We start from the raw sequence: 9,353 nt of genomic DNA, 5'->3' as shown, positions 1-9,353 counted from the left end.
ATTACAGCGGATACAAGATACATGATATTTGTCAGCATACTCAGAGATATTTAAGGAATTATAATCTCCGGAAATTAAAAATGCATATGGAGACTGTAAGCAAGCCTGTACCTGATATCTGCTCTGATTTTCCGGCCTGCACAGTGTTAACCAGTTTTGTGGCAGCAATCACACGCCATATTTCAGATTGAAAATATCCTGCCTTTTTTTGTAGAAATAGTCAAGATGCTTGGTACCCATCCATTAATATGCCATCTATTAATTGGCATGTGGCAAGGGATATATTCATTTTTCCAAGAGTATCTAACATTAGTTGATTCCAAGAAAAACCTATAATCTACAGAAGAATCTGCACAACTTCTATCAATTACAGTTAAATATGTTCCAGGAATAACAATATGAATCTCCTTTTTATAAGCACAATATCTCCATTTTGGGAAGCCTATTTTAGGGTTAACAAAGGCCCATTCCTCATTAGTGTCTGGAGGAGATGCTGCACAAACAGGGAGGGCTTTCGGATAATCTTTAGGAGTAAACATTTTAGGAGAAAAGTCTCCAGGTAAAAGCAAAATTAGAGACCATAGGAATCTTTTGTCTGCAGCTGCATAATTAGGAGAATCTGTCAACAACCCCTTATAAGATGTTGGAGCACAACCATTAATGGAGGGAGCCTCATCCTTTATAGTATTGGGGATAACAAAGCAGATAGGAACAGAACTTGAAACTCTATAAAAGGAGAAGTTTTTAGTATTAACAGCCTGTCCCAATTGAATAGGAGACTGAGTTCCTCCCATCAAAGAAGGAATGTTAGTATAAAGTGGAATAACTCATTCTCCCAAGTTACCCGTTGAAAGGAAGGAGGGTTAGGTAAATAAGCCCAATAAGAAGTACCCGGTTTGCCACATTTTGCCTGACAAGCTAAAATGGCAAGTATAGCAACAAAAAGAGTAAATGGAGAAGGTTGAAGTCCTTGGTTGAGAACCAGTCTCTCAGCTTCATTCGTCAGTTTCTTTATTTGGCCCCATGCTGGTGGACTGCTGTCTTAGTCGCTTGGGTCAGTCTGTGCCGTGGCATCGGGGTTGGTCTCAGCGTTGCCAGTCGTCTTGAAGGTGAAGTTCTCTCATGCGATATGTCAGTGGTCCTCCTCGGCTCTCCTCCGATAGACGTCTCTTGTGTTGAGTCGATGTGTGGAAAGATGGAGGAGGTGGTGGTGGGTTGAACATGTCTAATGAGTCTGTCCGGAATCCACAAAGGAGAATCTGAATCCTGTGGGAAAACACAAGCATATCCTCTCCCACAAGTTAGTAAAACATCAGGCCCTTTCCATGTTCCTGTAAGAAGATCCTTCCATTTTGCCAATGGTTTAGGAGCATCAAGATCAGGGTTCCAGTGACGCTGCGTGGCAGAAATGCCCGCAGTATCCACATTAAAATTATTAATAACAAACATGGCATGGCTCAAAATATGATGAGGGGAGCTATACTTAAGCTCTCCTTCTTGCAGTTTGGTAGTTTGATGTTTTAAAGTCTGATGGGCTCTTTCTACAATAGCTTGTCCCTGAGGTAAGGAATTCCTGTAGTATGTTTAATGTTGAAGGTGTTGGAGAATTGCTTAAAAGCTTTTGAAGTATAGGTAGGTGCATTATCAGTTTTTAAATGAAGTGGCATACTTAAATAAGAAAAACAATAGAACAGGTGCTGAATGACATCTTTGTGGGCTTCTCCAATTCTGGCTGAGGCTAGAGTTAATGGGAGTAAGTATCTGTAGTAACATGTACATAGGAAAGTTTCCCAAAGCTGGAAATGTGAGTTACATCCATCTGCCATGAATCATTAGGTCGTAGGCCTCAGGGATTAACTCCCACAGATTGTGCACTGACATGCATAGGACAAGTAGGACAATCTCTTACTATCTGTCTAGCAGCTTCTCTGGTAATCTGAAATTGATATCGTAAGGCAGCAGCATTTTGATGATGAATTTTATGAGCTCTCTGAGCATCCTCTATTGCTGTTCCCAGAACAAACTTTGTGTACTTATCAGCCAATACATTTCCCTCATGTAAGGGCCCTGTCAAATTACTGTGAGCCCTGATGTGACCTATGTAAAAAGGATCTCTTCTTTCATGAATCAAATTTTGTAATTCCAATAAGTATCTAGAAATAGTAGTTTTATTAATAGCTATTGTAGCAGTTTCTATATGGGGAAAGAGCTTAACCACATATTGAGAATCTGTATAAAGATTAAAACTTTGTTCAGTTAGTGTGGAAAAAACAAACAGGATTGCCATTATTTCTGCCTTTTGAGCTGAAGTTTCCTGAGTCTCTTGTATATGTGGGTGATAGTCAATAATAGCCATAGCTTTTCCATTGGATGAACCATCAGTAAATACCAGAGATGCATTAGGAATAGGAGATGATTTACATTTCTCTGGAAATATAACAGGATGTTCACGAAGGAATTGTAATATAGGATTTTTTGGCAAATGAAACAGTATTTCGCCTCTAAAATCACTCAGAGCTATTTGCCAATTTTCATTGGATTCTATTAAATCTTGTAATTGGTTTTTGTTATAAGGAATAATATTATGAACATCCCTACCAAAGATCTCCATGCTTCTTCTTCTGTCCTTAGTTATTAAGCTGGCAGTCAAATCAATGTATGCTGTTAATATTTTCTTTCCAGTAGCTGGCATATGTAACCATTCAAGTGACCACTCCTGCCATAGTCAGCCTGTTGGAGTATATATTGTGGCCAGAATTATTAGAGACCAAGGTAAATTATAGTTGATTCACCTTAAAATCTACTTATTGATGGCTTATTCTACCATATTCAAGGCTTCGGAGGCCTCAGGAGTTAAAGTTCTTTTAGATAAAGGATTAGAGTCTCCCTGTAATAAATCAAATAATGGTTTTAAATCGGCAGTGGGAATCTTAAAAAATGGCCTAGTCCAATTAATATCTCCTAATTGTTTTTGGAAATCATTTAAAGTTTGTAAATTGTCCTTTCTAAGTTGCAAAGATTGAGGTGAAACTGTATGTGTGTTTAATATCCGTCCCAAGTATGTATGGATTTTTTCTGGTGCCACCTTTAACCCATGAGACGACAGGGTGGAGGTGGTTTTGATTAACACTTCTTGTAAAAGTGTCTGGTCCAGATGAGCGATTAATATGTCATCCATATAATGGACCAAATAAAGGTCAGGATAAAGGTCTCTTATTTCTGTTAAAGCTTGATCAACGTATTTTTGACATAAGGTAGGACTGTTTTTCATACCCTGTGGCAACACCCTCCATTGATATCTTTGATAAGGCTGCTTAAGATTATCTGATGGCAGACTGAAAGCAAAGTGCTTGCTTAAAGGAATGGTGGACTTAAAGGACTTAAGGACTTAAAGGAATGGTGAGGAAAACAATCCTGCAGATCAATAACAATTATGTTATGAGTGGAGGGTACTGCCACAGGAGAAGGGTTGCCTGGTTGAAGAGAACCCATATCCTCCATAGTAGCATTTACTGCCCTTAAGTCTTGTAATAATCTCCATTTTCCTGATTTTTTTTTAATGACAAAAATAGGTGTGTTCCATGGACTATTGGAGGGTTCTATATGCCCTGCTTCTAACTGTTGCTGTATTAACTCTTTTGCTGCCTGTAACTTTTCTAAGGGTAGAGACTGTTGTTCCAACCAAACTGGATTGTCATTTATCCAATTAATGGGATCAGCAGCTCTTTCAGCAATGGCCTCCATTAAAAATTTTAATATCCAAGTCTCTGTCTTTTAACATTAGATATTGTCTGTATAGGTTCTTTAATGTCCTGATTGTGTTTTCCCAGTCCTTTATCTGGATCAAAATGCATCTGTAGCATCTGTGCAGGCACCTTTTCATCAGGACTATATAGCAGCATCCCCATGTGGGATAATATGTCCCGTCCCCATAGCATTATAGGGATAGTGGGAATTACATAAGGACAAAAAACTCCAGATTGACCCTCCTTGTTAGCCCATGGCAAAATTTGTGTGCTTTTAGCAATAGAAGGAGCTCTTCCTATACCTATAAGTCCTACAGGAGCAGCTTTAGTGGGCCACTCAGAAGGCCAATCATTTCCTGCAATACAAGACACATCTGCGCCTGTATCGAGCAAACCTGTAATTTTTTCCCCTTGAATTAATAATTCCTTAAGAGGTCGCAAAGCTCTGACCTCTTGGATCCAAAAAACCAAATCACTAGACCCAAATCACTTTGGACCTCTATCTTGTTGAGAGGCTACTTTTCCTGTCTCATGGTAAGGCAATAATAATAATTGTGCTATTCTTTGTCCTTTCTCTATTTGAACTGTTCTTGTTGGAGGAGAAACGAGTACCTGGAGTTCTCCAGTGTAATCTGAATCAATCACTCCTGGAATAATTGACAGCCCTTGTAAGGCCATAGAGCTTTGACCCCAAATGATTCCCACTATGCCTTTGGGCAAAGGTCCTTTTACTCCGGTGAGTATAGGGGTAACAGCCACATCTGGTGTTAATATTGCTGAGGTGGAGGAACGTAGGTCCAATCCTGCGCTCCCTGGAGTGACTTTGAAGAGTTCTAAGATGGGACAAAAGGAATGAACGGGTTCAGGGAAAATGCCCCACTTATTGTCTGGGCCTGGGGCAGGCCCCTCTGCCCGTTTCCCAAATTCCCTTGATTAAAATCTAACTCTTTGTTAGGGTTCAGAGGAGTGCCATCCTTATGAAACATGGACCTACAATATTTGGCCCAGTGAAATCCCTTCTGGCAGCAAAGGCAAAGTGCCTGAGGAAGGCGAGTATTTACATTTTGTCCGGACACTTGAGAAACAAATCTATTCTGGGGACATTGCCGACTAAAATGCCCTGGTTGCTTACATGTAAAGCAATTTACATTAAGACCCTTTAAAGGTTGTTTACCATTTTTATTAGACAATCCTTGCATGAATTGAGAATAAGTTTCTCCTTTCAGGGCTGAAGCAATAGCTACTCCCTGTATAAAAGCAGGACTGACATCTGCACATTGTTTGACATAATTGGTTGAAGAGCCAGTTTTTTGTATAGAACGCAGCAAAGACTGACAAGTAGTATTGGAATTTTCAGATGCAAGCTGCTTTACCAAAATGTTGGCAGCTTCCTCATCTGTTATAACTCTTTTTACTGCCACCATTAGGTGAGAGACAAAATCCTCAAAAGGCTCCTCTGCCCTTTGTTTAACATTCCCTAATGCTGTTGCTTTTTCAGTGGTGACTGGCAAGGCCTTCCAAGCATTGACTGCATAGGAATTTACTTATGCAAGAACATCCTTGTCTAAATACATCTGACACCAGGCAGTATTATACTCTCCTCTTCCTAGCAACATGTCTAAAGTCATAGGGGCATCCTTGGACTTCCTTTTTATAGAAACCTGCCTCTTAGCCAATTCCTCATATTCTGCCCTCCATAACAAGTAATTACCTCCAGACAAACAGGCCTTGGCCACTTGCACACAATCATAAGGTGCCATCCATCGGTTAGACAGTGTATCCAAAAGAGTTAATGTATAAGAAGAGAACCATAGTCCTGACATGCAGCCTTTAATTCCTTGAGTATTTTATATGGCAGAGGTTCCCAAGAGATCTCCTCATCAAATTCGCCTCCATACATGACAGGAAAACATTGAGCAAATTCAATATCCCCTGCCTGTTCTGCCTGTCTTAGTGCAGCCAAAAAGCCTGAAGTTCTATGGACCTCCTGTCGTGCCAAGGTCATTGGAAGAGGGGGACGAGGTGGCAAACGTCTAAACAATTTATCACAATGTAAAGGACTAGGGGGAGCCCAAAAAGGTGTAGGAGGCTCTTTATTATTTAGTGGAGCTGCACAAACCCCTATAGGGCTTCCCTCATCATGATATTTGGCTGCAGCATCCTCCAAATCTTCTTCCTCCTCAGGTGTAAGCTTATCGTCATCAGGCAGGGCCGAAGCCAGCATTGCCTGAGACGTAGCAGGAGAAAGCAAAGGAGTACCTTCCCCTAAAGAAAAATTCTCCCATTGGGGGAGTTTTTCAACCTCTTGCCGAGGTTCTAAAACATCTTTAATTAAATTCCAAAGAGCAAAGGCATCTACAGTTACCTTTTCTGGTCCATGGAGAGTATAATACTCCCTAAGCTGATCTCCTACTCTATTCCATGTCTGTAAGTTTACTGTATCTTCTTCAGGAAACCATGGACAGCATTCCTGAATAAAATGTAAAAATTTAGCCAACTGGCTATTAGTAACTTTAATTTTTCTTTTTCCAAGCATATGCAGTAATACTTCAATAGTCTTCTTTCTCTAGACTTAATATGGCCCATAACTTCTCAAATTTTTGTTCTGACTATCCACCCTTCACTTACCTGTCTGCGTCTGCAGGGGTCTGCAGCACCCCAGGTGGAGTCCTAGCCCTCCCGAGTGCTCCTATCTGATTACCTTTGGGTCCTGTTTGGGGGCCACTTGCTGGAGATGAGCTCCAGCAACCAGGGGTTCCCGAAGGAAGAACAGCGTCGGTGAAAATAAAACAAAACTAAAATTAAAAAAACTAAAATAAAAACCTAAAACTGAAATAAAAATGGACACAGACAACAGCAGTGTGTTGAACTGGCTGATTTATTGTAGCAAACGTGGCATTATATTTGCTAGTGATTTCCTTGTAGCATACGTCATCTACGTTTTTCTAACATTACCTAATTTTAAAAACGTTCCTATGTGTAATCAACCTTTAAGAAATAACATGGCGATTTTCCCGTAATGTTCCCACACACCCTTTGATTATTGATTAATTTCTTACACTATCCCATTATGCATCTGCGTTTATCTATAATTATCTATAGTCTATGAAGCATTTGCTTTGCTGTTCGCATAAAACACCTCAAGTGGAACAGTTACAGGGACATGACCTCCTAACCACTTGAAGCCAGAAGAACACTGTGTTTGCCTCGGTCCGAGGTGCCAGAAAGGGGCTGAAAAAGCCCTAGAAACCCATGCCTCATACATTCTCAGAGAGACAATGCACCTAGGAACCAATGAACCATTCTGTACCTTAACCGACTAGGTTCAGTCATCATCTGGAATGCCTCCGGGGGGCCAGGTGGGGCTATGGGTTGAAGTCACCTGTGCCCAGAGATACACTCCTTAGTTGCCAGAGTGAGGCTTTCAAATCTTTATGTCTCTCCTTTACAGGCCCTCTTTGCTAGCAAATGCATGAGGCTATCCTTCCTGTAAGTAGAGGAGTATCCATAGGGGATGGCAGGGGCTAAACGTAAGGCTACACAATTTCTTGCGGAACCTTATTTTCTTTCCTAATGCTTCTTTTCCCAGGGGGCCTGCCAAGGGCCATTCCCCAACAGACAATACCCCAGGTAGTTTTAAGGCCAAATTACTAAAAGCAGGAGTGCAAGAAGCTTCACTGTCAGTGGGCCGCCTTGCAGTCACCAGTCTGTCCACAGCCTGGGCCCTGCCACTCAGGCTGGGATAGCTCAGCTTCCAGCATGTTTCACCATTCAGTAGGATGTTTGCTCTCACTATATCAGATTAAGGAAGTTATCTTCTGTTTTTAGTTTGAGATGTTTTATATTAAATGAATTTCAAATTTGATCAAATGTGTTTTTTTGCATAATTGAGATAATGATACTTCTTTTCTACCTGTTTGATCAATGTTGTAAGTCACATTGACTGATATTTACATGTTAAACCAACTTCGTATTTCTGGAATAACATCAACTTGATTGCAATTTATTATACATTTTAGGTATCACTGGGTTTCATACACTATTTTGTTCAGGATTTTTGCATTCATGCTTCTGAGAGAGAATGGCACAATTTTCCTATCTTTTAATGTCATTGTTAAGTTTGTAATCAAAGTTATGTTGGCCTTATAAAACAAGTTGGGAAATATCTATTTTATTGCAAATAAATTTAAAAATTTATATGAAGTAAACAAATTCCTATAAAAGAAACGTAGGGTGCCAAAACTGACATAATCACCACTATAAGAATTGTTACCTGCCCTTTGAAGTATATCACATTTTGGGCTTTGCATAATCTTGAAATAAACTTTCCGTTTTACCAACTCACTGAGATTCAGTAATTTATCTCTTGAAACAGCTAATAGAAATATCATCTATAACAAATATAAATGCTTTATAATATTTACTGTCAATTTATATTTTTAAAACAAAACTTAAACATTTGAAAGTATTTATATTAGATATAACTCTTTTCATATGCATCTCTTCTTGCTTTTGATTTGCTTCTAGTATTAGAAATAGAAACTGTGGTTCTCCACCACTGGACAGTGGTTGCTGCTGAAACAAGACAAATCTTTCTTCCATTTTGAACAAAGCCTAAACTTTCAGTACTCATGCCATTTTTCTCCTCTTAGCCCCATAATCACAGAAGTCCTGTCAGTTATAAAGAAAAAGTACATACGTTATAGTTATGGTCTTATTGAATAATCATTCTTTAAAGGGATGATTTACAGAGGCGCCTGGGTGGCTCAGTCGGTTAAGTGGCCGACTTCGGCTCAGGTCATGATCTCGCAGTCCGTGAGTTCGAGCCCCACGTTGGGCTCTGTGCTGACAGCTCAGAGCCTGGAGCCTGTTTCAGATTCTGTGTCTCCCTCTCTCTGACCCTCCCCCGTTCATGCTCTGTCTCTCTCTGTCTCAAAAATAAATAAACGTTAAAAAAATTTTTTTTTAAATGAGTGATTTACAGAATGTAACTTTGTTCCAAGGACACTCCCACAGACATCATGTTCTAGCTTCAATGCAGCCATGAAGTCTCAATGTCAACTTGGATAAGAATTATTCAAATGCTTTGCAGCCACTGGAATTATCCACCCCATGACAGCACTTCCTCTTCCTGGGTTTATATTTTCCCCCAAAGTTTTATCCTGGTATTTGCATCTATATCCATTTATTTTCAAAATCCTTCAAAACTATCTTAAAACTTATTACAAAACCTTCCATAAAAACTCTGGTCCACATTAATTTCATTTTTTCTGATAAAATCTCATGTACTTCATAGCAACTAATTATTACTTACTATTCTATTTGTTCCATGTTTATTTCCCCAAGTAGATGACAAAATCCTGAAGTATAGGGTTTATGACTTATACTAATTTTCTATACATTCCAGATTCTTTTTTTTTTAATTTTTTTTAACATTTATTTATTTTAGACACAGAGAGACAGAGCATGAATGGGGGAGGGGCAGAGAGAGAGGGAGACACAGAATCGGAAGCAGGCTCCAGGCTCTGAGCCATCAGCCCAGAGCCCGACGTGGGGCTCGAACTCACGGACCGTGAGATCATGACCTGAGCTGAAGTCAGACGCTCA

General features: G+C 39.8%; 1 long non-coding RNA gene across 1 annotated transcript; it reads right to left on the bottom strand.

Moving 5' to 3' along the window:
- Positions 1-661: 661 nt before the first annotated feature.
- Positions 662-7,391, bottom strand: LOC147581956 (uncharacterized). The gene is made up of 3 exons (XR_015250422.1): positions 6,448-7,391; positions 6,112-6,216; positions 662-1,266 (listed from the first exon to the last, which is right to left on the bottom strand). It is a non-coding gene; the product is annotated as an uncharacterized LOC147581956 (long non-coding RNA).
- Between the last annotated feature and the right edge of the window lie 1,962 nt (positions 7,392-9,353).

This window comes from Puma concolor, chromosome B1 (assembly GCF_028749965.1).
Source record: "Puma concolor isolate L17-30 chromosome B1, mPumCon1.1.hap2, whole genome shotgun sequence".
Lineage (NCBI taxonomy): Eukaryota > Metazoa > Chordata > Mammalia > Carnivora > Felidae > Puma > Puma concolor.
The sequence above is the reverse complement of the archived record's forward strand: the minus strand, read 5'-3'. Positions and strand labels throughout refer to the sequence as shown.